Source organism: Trichosurus vulpecula, chromosome 4 (assembly GCF_011100635.1).
Source record: "Trichosurus vulpecula isolate mTriVul1 chromosome 4, mTriVul1.pri, whole genome shotgun sequence".
Taxonomy (NCBI): Eukaryota; Metazoa; Chordata; class Mammalia; order Diprotodontia; family Phalangeridae; genus Trichosurus; species Trichosurus vulpecula.
Window position 1 is genome coordinate 169,180,632 of NC_050576.1, and position 18,300 is coordinate 169,198,931.

Consider the following 18,300-nt stretch of genomic DNA (forward strand, 5'->3'; position numbering starts at 1 on the left):
GGAGAAAATGACGAGTAGGGAAGGGCGCATTTTGATGACAATCGCGTATTTATTTCTGTGCGTGCTTTTGGACGTACGGGGGAGGAGCTCTGGATTTGACAAGAGGTCAAAATGGGTCTGCACCAGACCCGCCTCTCTAAACCAGCAGTGGAAAGGCGGGGCAGGACTCTCCTCTTTGGAATTGGGGTTAGTAGGCTGCGCTAGTAACCGCCGCGTCCCGGGCTGCACCCGCCATCCGTCCTAGGCGTTCCTCGTGCACAGCCCACTTCCTTCTTAGTGCCGCGTGCGCAGTGCGAGGCACAGGAGAGCTGCCCGGAGGACGTTCTTTAGCGCCTTGTGCACCGCGCAGTTCCTCCTTCGTGCTGCCGGCGCAGGCAAGGAAGGCTACCGTGCAGTGGCGCGCGCTCTCCTGGGTGTTCTTTGGCATGGTTGTCTCGACTTTGCGCACTCTTTTCTGGAGCTGCGCTGTGCTTCACTCATCTCCCAAATATTATACTAGTAATAAAGGGGTTATCATCTGCATCAGTGGAAGGCAAGGAAATCACAGTATTCCGTAGTGTCGCGAGCACAGTTACTCACAGTAGGTAGGCAAAAATGAAAGAACCCCTGCCCTCCAGGAGCTTACATACCGTCTGGAAGAAAACGGTATTAACGAAGTGAATATGATGTAATTCATTGTCCCTGGGGAGGAGCTAGCCTGCGAGGGTTTCAGGGAAGGCCACGTAGGAAGAAAGGAATTCCAAAAGATGTTGGTCCTAAGAACGTTCTCCAGGAGGACCAGGGAGGACTTCAGGGAGGTGATGCCCTGACACGCGAGTGAATTGGATTTAAGTGAGGGAGGGCTGGGCAAAGTCACCCGCCTCACTTTCTCCAAGATGTAGGCGAGGAGGAAGGGGGAATAAATTGTGCAAAGGCAAAGAGATGATCAGGAGTGAAGAACCTTTGGAAGGCTAGTTTGACAGAATGGTAAAGTGTGTGAACGGGAGTGATGTAGAAAGAGGCCGGAGAAAGCTTGGTTGGAGCCAGGTTGTGGAAGGTTTAAAATGCAGAACAGAAGATTGTGATCTTAGATGGTAGGATGTTAGGCACCCTGGGGCTTGGGAGGACCAGTACGAGGTCTGGATAAATAAAGATCAGTGCCCGCCCTCAGAGAATTTATACCCCCGGTAGGAGTATGAGACAGATATTGTGCCAGGAGTCTGGCGAATACTCGGGGTGCCTCAGATGTCATCTCTCATTATGTAATAGCTAAATGGAGAAGAGGACGGAGCCCTGGACCCGGAGGCGGGGAGATCTACATTCAAATGCAGCCTCAGACACTAGTCTGTGACCCTAAACGAGGCACTTAACCTCTAGGTGCCTCAGTTTCCTCATCTATAAAACAGGGGATAATAATAGCACCTACCTGGGCAGGATTGTTGTGAGGATCGAGTGAGATAATAATCATAAAATGCCCGGCACATATTAGGCACTTAATAAACGTTAGCTATTTTAAAAATTACCATTATTTCAGGTCTGCTAACCCCATGGTGAGGAGGATTGGCTATGTAGCTAGAATTGGGGGCATCTTAAAAAGGCCTGAGTCAGCTTCCACTCACTCTCTTTGCCTCATCCTGTTTGATTGTGCTCAGGTGATCTGACTCCCACAAATACAGAGTCGGATGAGAAACAGTGAATGCTATAAAGGGAGAGACCTTGGAGTCTTCACATCTCTGAGGTGACCCTGTGAAATGGGCCCTGGTCCTTGATCTCTGAATCTTTTCTGTTCCCGGTAAAGGGATTAGAACCTCCACTCTTAGGAGTTTTGAAAAGTTAAGTGTGTGCTGTTAGCTTTCCCAGCATTCTAAAGTCAGGGTTTGCAGCCAGTGTAGCAATAGAGCAAGAGGCGACACTGGCAGTGACCTGGACCCAGACCACCAGCAGCTGAGATCAGGACTCACTGGGTATTCATGCTGCATCTGGACTTAAACTACTCTTTGAAGAGATGGAGATAATGTAGGGGACAGTTTGCCCCTGAGGTATTAGGATAAATACTTATATTTTATTCTTGCTGCATCTTTAAAATAAATGTCCATTTGTTAAAGGTTATTGATGTTAATTTGTTCAATGGAACTAGAGCAATCAGTGGAACCCAACAATGAGGGAAACACTTTGGTAGGGACTGGAGTGGACAGCATTGGAGAAAGGAAAGCCTCAAACCCCTCAGAGTACCCTAAAACCTTGGGGGTCAGATATAGCCTCCCTATAGCCCTGGGTTATAAGCCAGAGGTGCCCACTAGAATGTGATAATAGCTCATATTTAAATAGCACTTTAAGGTTTACAAAGACCCTAGTGCAAATGTTAAGCCCATTTTATAGATGAGAATACTGAGGCAAAGTGATTTGCCTATGATCATATGTCTAATAAAAGTCAAACTTCAGACCCTTGCTAGGCAAAATAATGCACGAGTGCATCAAAGTATTTTGTGAGGTCTGAGGAGAAAAGGGGGCATAAGTTAGAAGACTCAAAGTCACACAGCCACCTAGTCCTCTTTCCCTCTTTCATTTCTCCGTCCATTGTATCGACACAGCAGATAACGCCAACACACAGGATCAGGGGATTTAGAGTTACAAAGAGGTTAGTCCACTCTCGTACCATCTCGGCTCTGAATCACAGTTTCAAGGGATGTGGCTTAGATATGTAATCCTCAGAAACCCGGCAGCAGGAAAAACTGGCCTGCTACGATGGGCTGACTTTTCAGCCTGGCTTGATGCCAGGCTAAGTAAATAATGGCTGCCTGATCATGTGATACAATTGATAAAGTCTACTAATTGTCCCTCTTTTAGGTCTTTTTAGCCTTATGTGCGCAGAAATAGTAACTGCTATTTCTAGACGGACATTCTAGATGGGTTATAGCTCATGCCTATGTGATATCGTACAGCCCGTATAGGTAACATCTCATACCTTTATGATATCATTTCCTACTCAACTAGTGTCTCCTACTCCCTAAGATTTGGTCTAGATGGCAAAGTGGGTAGAATGTTGTACCTGGAGACAGGAAGACCCGAGTTCAAAGATCGCTGTGTGATCCTGGACAAACCATTCAACCACGTTCAACTTTTGTTTCCTCATCTGCCAAATGGAAATGATAATTGCAGCTGTCTCCCAGGATTGTTCAGAGGATCACATGAGATAACACATTAACATGCTTTGCCAACCTTAAAGCCCATATTTGCTTGTCATTCAGTTGTGTTCAACTCTCCATGACCCCATGGACCGTATCACACCAATACGGTCCATGGGGGGTTTTTTTTGGGCAAAGATACTGGAGCAGTTTGCCATTTCCTTCTCTAGTGCATTGAGGCAAACAGAGCTTAAGTGACTTGCCCGGCATCTCAAAGCTAGTAAACACCTCACGTGGCATTTTAACTCTGGTTCTCCTGACTCCCAGCCCAGTGCTGTCTCTATTCACGGAGCCACCGAGCTGCCTCTAAAGCCTGTGTAAATGCTAACTAGCTATTATTAAAATTCTTTCCCCATTAAAAGCAGTAGGAGCCTGTGATTTTCTGTAATCATTAGAGATTACTCAAATTAAAGATACTCGTTAAAGAGAGGAGGGGAAGGGAAGGGAAGGGAGGGAAAAAAGGGAAGAGAAGGGAGGGGGGCGTTACTGAGAACCTGAGAGGTGGAAGGGCTACCTGATTAGGGATGTGTTACCCCAGGACATCATGCCTCTCTACATGCAACTCCTGAGATCACATCTGCTCCACTAATTGTTGACTCCTGTTGAGCTCGAAGTCCACTGAAATCCCTGGATATTTTTCAGACAGACTGCTGCCTTTCTTCCCCCACCCCACCCCGGTTGTGCTTGTGAATCTCATTTTCTGACCCTGAGTATAAGACTTCATATTCATCTCTAACAAATTTTTTTAACTTCTAGCCTGATGAAGCCTTTTGGGATTCTGGCTCTGTAATACAGCACAAAAGCTGTCCCCCTAGCTTTGCAGCAATGAAAGATTAGGAACGATAATGACAAGGTAGATAATGGCATCCCAAGCTTTTCCTGTCAGAGGCAATTTCCATCCTGTCTCTTATGAGTAGCAACTTTTTTTTTCAGTAACTCGGGGAGGTCAAGACTTGGAAAGACCAAGAAACAAAGCACTTCATTGTAGAGGTTCAGGTAAGGGCATTGGTGACCCAGATAATAATTATGTAGAACCTGGTCAGTATCATCTAAAAAAGATACATTTCAGGAGGCAATAGTGAGTAGATTTAAAACTCAGGGATTATTTTGGAACTTAATATATTATTTTGTAAGGTTTATCTATTAAACCCTACATCGTTCTTTTCCTGCATGTGAATTGCATAATGAGAAAGTCTAGAATTAAATCTGTATATTAATAATGAAAACAGAAGAGCTCAGCATAAGTATGATTCATTTTTAAAAGTATGAACAATGTAATGTACTGTAATTAGACTATGGGAATATAAAACACAGAATCATTAATAATGGACAGGAGCTTAGCTCTGTTCAAAATAGAAAGATGGTGCATTTATTTCCTGTCTCAGTGCCCTTACAAATCCTAGTGATAGACAAAAACACATAAAAGGAAAATAACAGAAAATAAATACATAATTTGAAGTTGGGAATACCTGCATGTTTTATTCCATCTCCTGTTGTCTTTGGGGTTACTGTGCAAACTTGAGAAAAACAAATTTAGGGTTCCGTGAGGATTCTGGATTCCTTCTAGCAGAGGTATGGATGAGGATGGGTAGGAGTCAGTGCCCAAGCCAAAGGGGGAAAAGTGGAGTAACAGTAAGAGCTAGCGATTATATTGCACAAACCGCATGCCATGTGCTTCACAAATATTAATAGATTTGATCCTCACAACAACCCTGAGGTAGGTACTATCATTATGTCCATTTTATAGTTGAGGAAATTGAGGGCAAGTGACTTGCCCAAGGTCACTCAGCTAGTAAGGCTCTGAGGCTAGATTTGAACTTAGGTCTTCTTAACTTCAGGCCCAGTGCTCTCTCTATTGAATCAACTAGGGGTTCTATTTTCCTTAGACAACACACAATACAATTGCCTGGGAATCACACCCATCAGGGCAGAACCAAAGGAAAGTGCACAAACTCAAAGATTAGATACCAAATGAGATTTCTAGACTGCTGTGAGCATGGGAATTCCTTAGGCCGTATACGAGCTTCTGCCACAGAAAGACACAACTTCCTTGATGCCTTTTCTAGTTCTAGCAACAATGGTAAAACAAACAACAGAAATGGGCTTCCTACTTTCTGCTCCAGACTTATTCCTAGGACCTTTGACAGCTTCCTCTGCCTCTTGGACTTAAATATAAGGATTTGCTTTTGCTACCAGTCCTGTACACAGTCCTGTTTATTATCCCTCAAAGGTCTCTTTGCCTGTGAAGTCAGGCAGTTCCCTTTTGGAAGCTGTGCCCTCTAGAATTACAAGCAAGATTCCTGCTCAGGTACGAGTTGGAATAGATGATCTTGGAATTCCCTTCTAATGTTGACATCCTATGAAGAAGATTGACTTGTTTACTGTGACTGCCACATTACAAACTCTGATGCCTCTCTCTCTCTGAGGTCAGAGCAACCAAGAAGCCCAAAGAAGTAGAAGGGGCAGGCACAGAACTGAGGGTGGATGAAGAAGCAGAAAAAAAATCACAGAATTTGAAAATTAGAAAGGATATCAGTGGACCATCTAGTTCAATTCATACCCACAAGAAATTCTCATTATAACGTATTTGATGAGTCACCATCTAGTGTCTGCTTGAAGACCTCCGAGGAGGAAGAAAGTGCCCATTTCCAAGGCACTTTTGAACAGCTTTAAGTGATAAGAGGTTTTTTTTGACATCAAGCCTAAATTTGACCCTTTGTAATTTCCATCTGACTTTGCCCTATTCTGCCAAATAGAACAAGTCTCATCTGTTTTTCACACAGTAGTCCTGCAAATACTTAAACACAATTATCATACCTGCTGAACCACTTGAACCCCTGCCCCTCCCCCCACCCCTAGGCTACTCTTCTCCAAGCTAAACATCACTAGTACCTTCAACCAATCCATATATGACATAGGCTCAAGGCTCTTCATCATCCTGACTTGTTCTCCCCCAGTTTATCAATAAATGTTTCAAAAAGCATTTGTTAAGTGCATGCTCTGTACTAGGTTACAACCACTATGTGTCAAAGGCTAGTTCTTTATCCACTACCACTCTGAATATAATGGAATATTATTGCGCTGTAAGCAATGATGAAACAGATGGACTCAGAAACCTGGAAGCGCTTCTCTTGGTGCAGGGTAAAGTGAGCAAAACCAGGAGAACAATGTATGCAACGGCTACAATAATGTGTAACTTGAAAATTATTATATATTATAAGGGTGGACTCAGAGGGTGAAAGGAAGGGAACTCAGGTGTACATTAGATTGAAAAGGTCCCATAAAATATTCTCCTATCTCTTGCAAAATACTTTGTCTATTTGTCTAACAAAACAGAAATCAGAGAAGGTATACCTAGGAGAATATATTACCAGACGATACAGAATAAAAGAAGTCTCCTACTGGGAATGAGGAAACTCAGCTTGAACAAAAGAGTTCTAGATTTCACCCAAGGGGAAACTCCCCAGAATTTCTAGTGTAGCCAGTTAGGGACAGGCACCTAATGGAGGCTGCCAGCTCCTCTCATGTCTTCCCACAGTCTTTTCCTTCAGCAACCTGAACTGGGGTTGGTTTCTTCCTTTTTCTTTCTTGAAGGTGGAAGATAAAACTGTCCAAAATTACTGCTGGGATTGAAACTCGAAGAGAACTCCAAGAAGACCAAAGCCCTCCCATTCTCTCCAACACTTTTCTGCCCTCACATAGAGCAGGAGACTCCACTCCACCAATGACGAGTGAATCCCATACCGATGAGCTATGGAACTAGGGTTACAAATGCATCCCAAGATGCATTTGTTTGTTTAACTTTGTTTGTTTTCTACATCACACTGCTTACTCATATTGAGTTTTCAGTCCACTAAGACCCCTAGATCCTTTTTAGATGAACTGCTTCTTAACCATACCTCCCCCTCTTATACTTGTGACATTGATTTTTTGGACCCAAACATTAAGACACCTTATTGAAATTCATGTCTTTAGTTTTAGGCCAAATCTCTAGCAATTCTTTAGATCCTGACTTTGTCATCAAGTGTATTAACTAAGCCTCCCAGCTTAGTGTCATAAGCAAATTTGATGAGCATGCCATCTATAATTTTATTTTTATTCAGTTATTTCAGTCATGTTCCACTCTTCATGACTCCATTTGGGTTTTTTTGGCAAAGATACTGCAGTGGTTTGCCATTTCCTTCTCTAGATCATTTTACAGATGATGAAACTGAGGCAAACAGATCTAGTAAGCATTTGAGGTCAGATTTGAATACAGGTCTTCCTGACTCCAGGCTTGGCGCTCTATCCACCATGCCACCTAGCTGCCCATATAATTTTACTCCAGTCATTAAGAAAAATATTAAATAGGGGCAGCTAGGTGGTGCAGTCGGTAGAGCACTGGCCCTGGAGTCAGGAGGACCTGAGTTCAAATCCAGCCTCAGACACTTGACACATGTACTAGCTGTGTGACCTTGGGCAAGTCACTTAACCCCAATTGCCCTGCCAAAAAAAAGAAAAAAGAAAAATATTAAATAATAGAGACTGAACCACAAATCCCTAGGATGCTCCATTTGTAGTGGAAGCAACACCCTAAAACCCCCTGTCCCATGAAGGTTAAGTTAGTTTTTCCTTAAAAGGTATTGAAACTGTCCTTGAATTTAATTAGCTCAGGGGACTAAGGCTCTAGTCTAGCTTTTTTTTCGTTTTGTTTGGCAGGGCAATTGGGGTTAAGTGACTTGCCCAAGGTCACGCAGCTAGTACATGTGTCAGGTGTCTGAGGCTGGATTTGAACTCAGGTCCTCCTGACTCCAGGGCTGGTGCTCTACTCACCGTGCCACCTAGCTGCCCCCAGTCTAGTTTTTTGATCTCTAGAGTACAAAAAGAGGCAGAACACAAGGGCTGGAATTCCTCCCTTCCTCAGTCTCCTGTTAATGGCATCTTAAGAGCTTTTCTTCTATTATGACAACTACTCATTGTGGTATTTAGCCTAGGGCATATCTGTATCTATATATCTATATCTATATCCATAACATCTATGTTTAAACCTTTTCTCATTAGATCTGCAAGATACACAACACACACACACACACATACACACACACACACACACACAAATTCCTACAGGCTTTCTTTAGGCGTTCTCCATCTCTGACCAGGAATCTGTCAATACTATTTTTCAAATTGTGGTCCAGAAGTTCAAATCACATTCTGAGACAGCACCTTCTTAGCCAGCATGTTCACTTCCCAAATTTGTTTTCTTTTCTGCATCCTTTGTCTTCAATGGACGACAGTGTAGGAAACACAACCTGGGACCTTATAGTCTTCGGTTTCTTGCTCAAGGCTTCATAATCTCCGACAATGTTTCTTAGGTTCCTTTTGGCAGCATCATTTATGTCCACACAGAAGTAGGTAGTTGTCCATTTTGACGAGTCTTGAGAAGTTCTCTGGTATATGTCTCAGTTACTTATCCTAGGAAGATAATTGTTATTGATTGTTGTTTTCCAGTAGACAAATAGTTGCCTCAGTACCCCACAGTAGGGAATCACTATTACTCCTCTTTGCTGGATGATTTCTTACCTGATGTCTTCTGTGGCTCTACCATATCAGTGGTTCTTTTTTTTTTTTGTCTTGTGATCCCATTATGCTCTTAACAGTTTTGACTTGAAAGGGTCTTGGGGTCCACTGAGGGTTCCTGAACAACATTTTGGGAACTGCGTACTACATGGTTCTTTAAAAGACAAGAAGCTGCTTCTTTCTCAGAGCATACAGCTTCCTCTTCAGGGAGAGCTTCGGATTTATTTGTAGGCTCTAAATTTATAGTGGTCCCTTTCTTTTTCCTTTTCCTTTCCCTTCTGGATAATACTCTTCCAATCTCCAGTCTCTCTCTAGGAGTCACATCTGTCCTCCTCAGATCTCTTTTTGTCTCTTTGATTTTTCACTCCTATTTTCTTTGGAAGACTTCATTGTCCCTGACAACTTGGAGCATGGAGAGAGGTTCCTAAAGTCCTTCTATCTTCTTCTTCAAGAAGATCAGTGTACTTTTGGAACACTGATAATCATCTCTGGTTGTAACAGAAATACAAATGTCACACATTGATATAATCGCTGCACACTTCCCCTTGTTCTCCTTACTGGTTCAGATTTTGAAAAAAAAAATTAAAACTTCTTTAGGGGAGTTCCACCTCAACCTCTGCACTTATAGCTATATTATAAATTTTCAAAATAGTAACTTGAGTCTCCACTCAACTTCCTTTCCTTAGTTTCAACATCTCTGCAACCATATTCCACTTCACTTCCCCTTCTGCTTTGTAGCCTGTACCATCCTTTTGACTCTGTCAATTTGTTTTATCCTCTAATCATTCTATTTGATATTAATGATAAATATTAAAATATTAATCTATTTGATATTAAAAGAAAATTAGCTATAGTATTCAAATAGTACTCACAAAAAAGGGAAATCGGTGTCCCCAGAACGCTGGTGGCTGATGGCAGAATCTGAATCAGGAGTTGAGACACTTGAAGGAAAATCTAGAGAGAGACACTAATGAAAGGCACACTGATACCAACCCTGGGAACCTAGCAGAGTTATTACACCTAAGGGAGACTTCATGAGGACTCCCTGAATAAACAGAAAGACTTCCAGTATCCAGGGGCTGTGAGTTATCCCTGTGTAATATGCTCTCTCTAAGCTTGAGTTCATTCTTCCTAGGGACCTTGTCTGAAAGGGGGACAATATGCCCCCAGTGTGGAGGGATGTTGTGTACCACCTTTTCTTATTATAACACTTTAGAAGATGCCTACTTTTACAAGTTAATTAATTCTGGCTAGATAATTAATAATCAATAGGGGTACACATGCAACAGTACTAGAAAATCCCAACCCCTCAGGATTAGTCCTAGAACCCTGAGGGAACAGTAGTCAGCTACCTTCTGAGGACCCAACCTTGCCAATTCAAATGGAGGTTGGGAGACTGAGCCCAAAGTGGGTGTTAAGATGACTCCCAAGTTTATGAAACTGAATTATGTGCCTTCAACAAAGATAAGGAAGCTTTGAGAAAAGGAAGGTTTGTTGAGGAATGATAAAGTTTGCTTTGGACATGTTCAGTTAGAGGTGCTGTTAGGCAGTCCGTTGAAGTTACACAGGAGGCATTTGGTGATGTGGGACTGAAATTCTGGCAAAAAATTAGGGCTGTATTTTAGATTGGAGTCATCTACATAGAGATAATAATTGAATGCATGGGTACAAATGAGATCATCAACAGAAAGAATGTGAAGAAAAGAAGAGAAGAGAACCCAGAATAGACCCCTTGGGGGATGCCCTGGGAAGTTAATCCATTCTTTTTGGAAACCTTACCCAGGGCCCCGTTCTGGTGATTGAATGAGTTCAAACTCATCTTACCCACTCTATCTAGATCCAAGACCAGATCATGTTTTACCTTCACATTCCATCCATTTGTCCACTCAGGCCATCTTGCTATCTGAATCCCTCTTCTCCTCACTCTCTTGCACTTCGTGCTTTGGGCATAGCAATCAAATTAATATTGCCATTGCTTATGGAAAGGGTCTGTCAAATGATTATACCATTGGTTTTCTAAGTGCGGTCTTTGAACCTGTGGGGATCCCTGAGAGCCTTTCAGAAGCTCTTCAAGGTCAAAACTATTTTCATAATAATACTAAGATGTTATTTGACCTCCCTTTTCCAACTACGTATCTGTGCGAAACTGGATTTTCTTCATATTCTTGAACCAAAACAACAAATCACAACAGACTGAATGCAGAAGCAAATATAAGAATCTAGTTGAATTCTAGTATGCCTCACATTAAAGGGATCTGCAAAAATATGTAAAATAATGACTTTCTTCTTATTTTTTTTTTGGGGGGGAGAAATATAGCTATTTTATGTTAACATATAATAGATTTATTATTGTTATTTTTAATGAATCCATAAATATTTTAAAACTCTCTGTTTGAATTTCTTTTCTATTTTTTCCTCAAATATAAGCATTTATTGAGATCGAAACCTCTCATGGAGTAGGCTAAGTTCTAAGAGGAGTAAATATTGACAGATATTACCTAAATAAACAAAAGATCTCTGGGGTCCTCAATAATTTTTAAGAGCATAACGAATCCTGAGACCAAAAAGTTTGAGCACCACTGGACTACCCTGTGGATCAACCCACCATTCCTGTGACTCTTGAGACTAAAATTGCCTTTTGTGGCCACCATTACCATTTATGTGTTGGCTTCCCTTGTTAAAATGTGAGCTCCTTGAGGATAGGAACTATTTAACTTTTTGTATTTGTAACCTCAGTGTTTAGTAAGTGCCTGGCATGCAGTAAGCACTTAATAAATGTTTTTCATTCATTCATTCATTGGGGGATAATGATTCTGCAAAGGAGATTGAGAAGAGTCAGAGAGGCAGGTGGAAGATTATGATGGAGCTGTGTAATTGAAACAAGGGAAGGAGAGACTAGAAAGAAGTGGCGGTCAGCAGTGTCAAAAGCTGCCGAAAAGTCAGGATGGAGATTGGGAAAATGACATCAAAGTTAGCAGTTAGGAGGTTACTGTAACCTTTGAGAGAGAGAGTTCTAATGGGAAGAACAAACGGGAATGAAGATAATAGCGTGATATACTCTTTTTTTCCCCCTCAAGTGAGTATGTAGTTAATGTAGTCCTTTATATGTTCCTTTAAACAAAAAAGAAACAGGTTAGAAATTAAAGAAGAAAAATGATCAACAGGAGTAACAACTGTGCTTGTATCATAATGCTTGGAGAGAACAGTAATTTCAGACCTGAAATGAAATAATCTATACGCCCATTCTCCTTCATATACCTTAGTGGTCCAGAGTTAGCACTGGAGAACTTGGTCCAAGGAATCATTTAAAAATACTAATGGATTGTGTTAGTTTCTAAGTGCAGTCTTTGAACCTGGGGGGATCCCCAAGAGGATCACAGAGGGTAAAATATTTGTAGCTATTGTTGTCAATGACATCTGATGACTGACTTAACAGTTAGTCAGCTATAGAGCAGTCATTCAGTCAGCAAGCATTTATTTAGTGCCTACTCTGTTCCAGGCACTACAAAGAATAGGATACGAAGAAAGGCAAGAAGCAGTCCCTGCTCTCAAGGAGCTGACAGTCTAATGGGAGAGACAACGTGTAGACAACTATGTACAAACTAGATATATATAGGATAAAAACATTTATTAAATGCCTACTATGTGTCAGGCACCATGTTAAGAGCTGGGGATACAAAGAAAATAAAAAAAATAGGCCTTATTTTCAAGGACCTCACAGTCTAATGGGAGCAAACAACTGTGTACAATCAAGATATACATACACACATATACATACACATACATATATATATACATTATATATTATACACACATATGTATGTATACCTACATGTATGTAGTTATAGATGATACATATATGCATATATATAGATGCATATATGAAAAATTGGAAGTAATCTTAAGAGGGTAGGCACTAGGATTACTGGGGGAGGGGTGTGGCATCAGGATATCAAATATTCTGATGTATCTATGACTTCTTTGGTCTGGCTGTTCTAGCTAATGATGCAGATAGCAGCTCATTCAAACCTTTCCAGCCTGTGCAACTCTTATCCATACCCTCCTATATTTCCCACAAAGGGGTCCACCCAATGTGCTGGAGGCCTTCCTTGTTTACTTTTGAATATATATATGTGGAATTTCACTGATCTGTCAGTGAAGTAGATCTTCCTCTCCATGAAATTTCCCTGATGATCTTGCTATATTTGTTCATTTCCTTCAGCAAATGTTTGTTAAGCTTTTGCTCTGCAGGGACAGTAGAGAATCCAAAGATTTATAAAAAGCATTCTTCATCCTATAGAACCTTGATATAGAGGAGGGGGAAAAAGAACACCAGTAATTACAACACAAGGCACTATGTCATGAGGGCACGTGGTGTAAAGCAATAAAAGAATCAGAGAAAAGAGAGGTCATTTCTGTTTGGGGGTGATCCATCAGTGAGTCAGTGAATCTTTATTGTGTACCAGGCACTGTACTTTGTGAGGATACAAAAAGAGGCAAAAGACAATCCTGGACCTCAAGAAGCTCATAATCTAATGGGCAAGACAACAAAGACGTTCATGAAGGAAAGAGCACGTGAACTGAACCTTTAAAAACTGGATGGTATCTCTGATGGTGGGGAATGGTATTCCGGGTGCAAGGAACTACATGAACAAAGGGACCTACTGGGGTCATCAATAAATTGTGATTTCCACATTAGTGGAAAATCTGTTGAATGTATTTTTTATCTTGGGCAGAGTGTTCTCTGTAAATCCTTTTGTGGCCTGAAGGTGGCAAGCTAGGTTTGCGTAAGACTCCAGCACCAGCCTCATCTGAAAGAAAAAAGGTATTGTAAGTGCTTCTTTAGGAAATGAATGAAAAAGCATTTATTAAAAGCTTATTATATGCAAATCACTATGTTACACACTGGGGACACACAAGTGGAACACATATATGAGTTTTCAGAGGCAAGACAGATGGAAAGGGTAGAGGACAGTTGAATTGGCTGACTATAGTATTCTCATGGAAAGTGAGGTCATGGAAGGTGTGATGGCCTGAGAAAGCCAGGAAGGATGGAATGACTGGAGGTTAGGGTAGGGTTAGAGAATTGGTTTAGGAGGGGTGAGGCTCTAGGAGGTTTGGTAGAACAGGAGATTGTTATCGTTCAGTCGTTTCTGTCATATCTGACTCTTCATGAATCCATTTGGGGTTTTCTTGGCAAAGATACTGCAGTGGTTTGCCATTTCCTTCTCCAGCTCATTTTACAGATGAGGAACTGAGGCAAATAGGGTTAAGTGACTTGCCCAAGGTCACACAGCCAAGTATTTAAGACTGGATTTAAACTCAGGTCTTCCTCATTCCAGGCCAAGCACTCTATCCACTGCGCCATCTAGCTGCCCCAAGAAATTATCTACAATATAGTTAGAAAAATATCAAAGTACTGGATAGCAGAGATGAGACACTTATGGAAGAGTTCAAGGGTATGGCCATCTCCATGTATGTATGAAGTGAATCATGACAGTCAAGAAGTTTGATGAACTCGGAAGCAAAAGTATTTAAGGAGATATAACTATATGAATTGAAGTCTCTAATTATAAGGACAAGGACAGCTAGGTGGTGTAGCAGATAGAATGCTGGGCCTGGAGTCAGGAAGACTCATCTTCCTGAGTTCAAATATGACCTCAGACACTTATTAGCTGTGTGACCCTGGGTGAGTCACTTAATCTTCTCAGTTTCCTCATCTGTATAATGAGCTGGAGAAGGAAATGACAAACCACTCCAGAATCTTTGCCAAGAAAACTCCAGATGGGTTCACGAAAAATGGGACACGACTAAAATGACTGAACAATGAGAAATTAACAGGACAGTGTGTGGAAAAGAGAGGAAGCCTATGAGCCAGGTACCGAATTCTTTTAGAAAGGATTGAGAATAAGCAAGGGGCCGGTAGGTAACAGTTACCAAGATCTTGATAGTGGGGTCTATTAGTGGAGAAGCTGAATGACAATGGTAGGAGGACAAAGACTGGACCTGTTATTATAGTGACATAGGATATAGGATAATTCCAAATAAGGAAATTCCTTCCTCTAATGCAAGTTGGCAACTTCACTATAATTTGTGGTTTTTGAAAGTAGCCTAGAGCAGAGATGTTAAGCTCCCCAAGTGACTACAAAAGTGGAACAGATTAAAATGTAATTGGAAAGTGTTTAAGAAAACAAATAAAAATACAATACGACATAGATAATGTTAATTTGTGGTTGTCTAAGTCAATATGTGGCCTCCCTTTCTATTTGAGTTTGGCACCATTGGCCTAGAACAGTGAGAAATTAAGTGACTAGCCCAGCTAGGGTCACCCAGCCAGCATATAGCTGATGGGGGACTTGAACCCACTACTAGTCACTATGCCAAGCTGCCTCTCAGTTGCAGGGGAAAAGGTTAGGAATGTCAGCCAGAAGTGGGGGTGTGTTGGAGCCAGCTTGCACAGGAGTCAGTTGTTAAACTGTCATTGAGAGCCTTTACACCTTGGAAGTCAGCAAACACCACAGATCAGGACTTGATTTATTGTTTTGTTGATGGTCTTGGTTTAAGAAACTGAAGGAGATAATGGTTATAATGCAAATTAAGCTTTAAAATGCTGTCATGCGTGGTTATTAAATATTTATTAGCATATCCCTGGTGAGGAGGAAAAAGCATGCCTACTCCTTGCCCTAAGTATTTAGGAGCACGAATAAAGATATATTCAATGTTAGAGAGGTTGGCCAGACAAGCATTCCATTTTGATATTTTGTTTTCAGTTGTACGTAATCACTCCATTAAAAATTTTCACTTTTGACCCACCAGATAATAAGGATGTGAATTTAATGTCAAAGATGCTGATGAGTATTTGAAAAAAATATTATAGTTGAAATCTGTGATGGGACTGGACAATTCCTTTTCTAGTTTTTTCGTTTTCCTATCCAAGTATTACTTTTTATGAAATGAGAAAGACTTGTGAAACAGCCTGGAACATATCTTCCTGGGCAGACCCTCAGAAATGTTACCCCAAATTTGAGGCATTCTTTAACAAAGCCATAGCTTATGCCTTTAATGTGTTTACTTTTACCAGACAGCCTAACTAAAGGGATACATTAGTTAAAAATAAAAGATGTAAACTCTAAAAGCACAGCAAATAACGTGAGACCCCTGCCATGTACACGTAGGGTTAACTTGCCAACATACCACCGGTGGGGAAGGGCACACAGGCAAAGAAAATGCATGACTAGGGGATAAATGCTTATTGAATGAATGAATACAGATGGAGAGTGCATATGTAAAGAATATGTTATTCCTATTGAATTTCATTTTATTAGCTTCAGCCCGATGCTTTAGCTCAGAGGTTAGCAGATTATGCCTCCTTGAGGGATAAATCCAGTCCTTGACCTGTTTTTCTACTGCCTGGGAGCTAAGAATCTTTTTAAAAATCAAACCCAGGATCTATACAAAAACAGGGAGCAGGTTAGATTTGGCCCTTGGGGCATAGTTTGCTAACCCCGGCTTTAGCCTATCAAAATCTTTTGGGGTTCTGTCATCCAGTGTGTTAGCCAACCCTCTCAGATCAATATCATCTGGAAATTTCATGAGCATGCCATTGTGGCCTTTATCCAAGTCATAGAAAAAAATTGTTAAATAAAACAGGGCCAGGCAGAGATCTCTGGTTCGCTCCACTGAATTCTTCCTGACACAGTGACATTGATCCATGAATAACTCATCTTTGAGGTCAGACTTTTGACAAGTTATTAATCCTTTTAATCATATTATAATTGTGTCCATATTTCTCCACATTATCCACTAGAATATCATGAGATGCTTTATCTTAAGTTTTGCTAAAATTTAGGTAAATTACATCCACAGCAATTCCCTTGTCCACAAGTTTAGTAATCCTGTCTAAAAATGGAATGGGGTTAGACTGTCATGACCCATTCTTGATGAAGCTATCTTGGCTCTTTGTTATTAATACTTCCTTTTCTAGCTGTTCATTAACCATCTCTTAATGTTGCATCTCCTCTGTGTGGGGCTCCTGTGTTAGGCACTAGGTGTATACAGAGATGAAAAATAACATAGCTCTTGCTCTCAAGGAAGGGGGAAGCCAGGGTGTGGAATCTAATATGTAGCAAAGTCACCCTGATCATCACCACCACTTAAAGTTAGGTGTGTTACAATTCACCACTCCCCCAAGGTTCTCTGATATACTTAAAGGGATTGAGGGGTGGCTAGGCTCTCTGCCCAATGGCTCTAGCCCCCACGCAGACAGGTGGTATCCTCCTGTACCCCAGTTCCATTTAGCCACTAACAATCAGATTGACTTTTACACAAAAATATCCATTTTAACAGGTGTAATCACAAATAGACAAACTTACTCCCCCCAACACATGGGAAGCATAATTCCCCAAGCACCACCCTCTCATCACCTTAATCTTTGGGGAGAGGAAGGGGATTAGGTTCATAGTTTAGCTAGGTTCCTATAGAGCACAGTCTTAGTTTCATGTCCAAAAAACCCAACCTCCAGTTGGAATCCTAGGCAGCCTCACTTCTCCGAGCTTTTTTGCTGGATTGGCTGACTGCACCATCCCACCAGGATTCCTGGCTCCTAGACCAACATAGCTTGAAGTCCGATTCTTATGGTCAGCACCTAAAACAGAGAACAACAACACAGAATAGAAACAGACACCCCAGGCCCATTTCTTGGAAAGAGATAAGCAGAGAAAGTAAAGTCCTTTCCCTTTCACTGGTTCAGTTAATGGCACCCATACTCTGGCTGAACTGGATCTTTGTTTGTACTCTTCAGATAAAAGTACTCCAAAAGAGGACAGTAGAAAGAGATCTGCGGAAAGAGAGTGGTGGGAAAAGGGCCCATCTTAGTTTTAGCAGTTTTAAAAACACAGACAGCCAATCAAAGGAGGTTACCCTCACCCACGTGGTAGGGGATGCAGAGGTCTCCACATTAGACAATCTGAACATGCTTCAAAGGCCCCTCATCTCACTTCTATATTAGGCAAGCTGGGTATGCCCAGACGTGCCAGGATTACAAATATATGCATAGAGGAGAATATGATAGCAGCAAGAGAGAGCTGGGCGAAACTCTATGAGAAATTTTAGGAAAGAGAAAACATTTCCATGAGGAAAAGGGGTCAAGGAAAACTCCATGGAGGAGCTGGCCAGTCAGAACCAATTAATGATATCAGCTGATAATATGCCTGTGTTCATACATCTAGAGGTCACTTTTGTAGTTTAAACTGTCAGTCAAATTGCATTTTATTAAGCACCTGCTATGTGCCAAGCAAGACAACTAGGTGGCTCAGTGGATAGAGCACTAGGCCTGGATTCAGGATGACCTGTGTTCAAATGCAGTCTCAGGCACTTATTAGCTGTGAGACCTTGGGCAAATCATTTAATCTCTGCCTTAATCTACTGGAGAAGGAAATGGCAAAACCCTTTAGTATGTTTGCCAAGAAAACCCCATGGTTATTATTGGCATGATGTGGTCCACAGGGTCACGAAGAGTTGGACACGACTGAACAACAACAAGTGTGTCAGGTATTGTGATGTCACCAAAATGTTTTGTTTG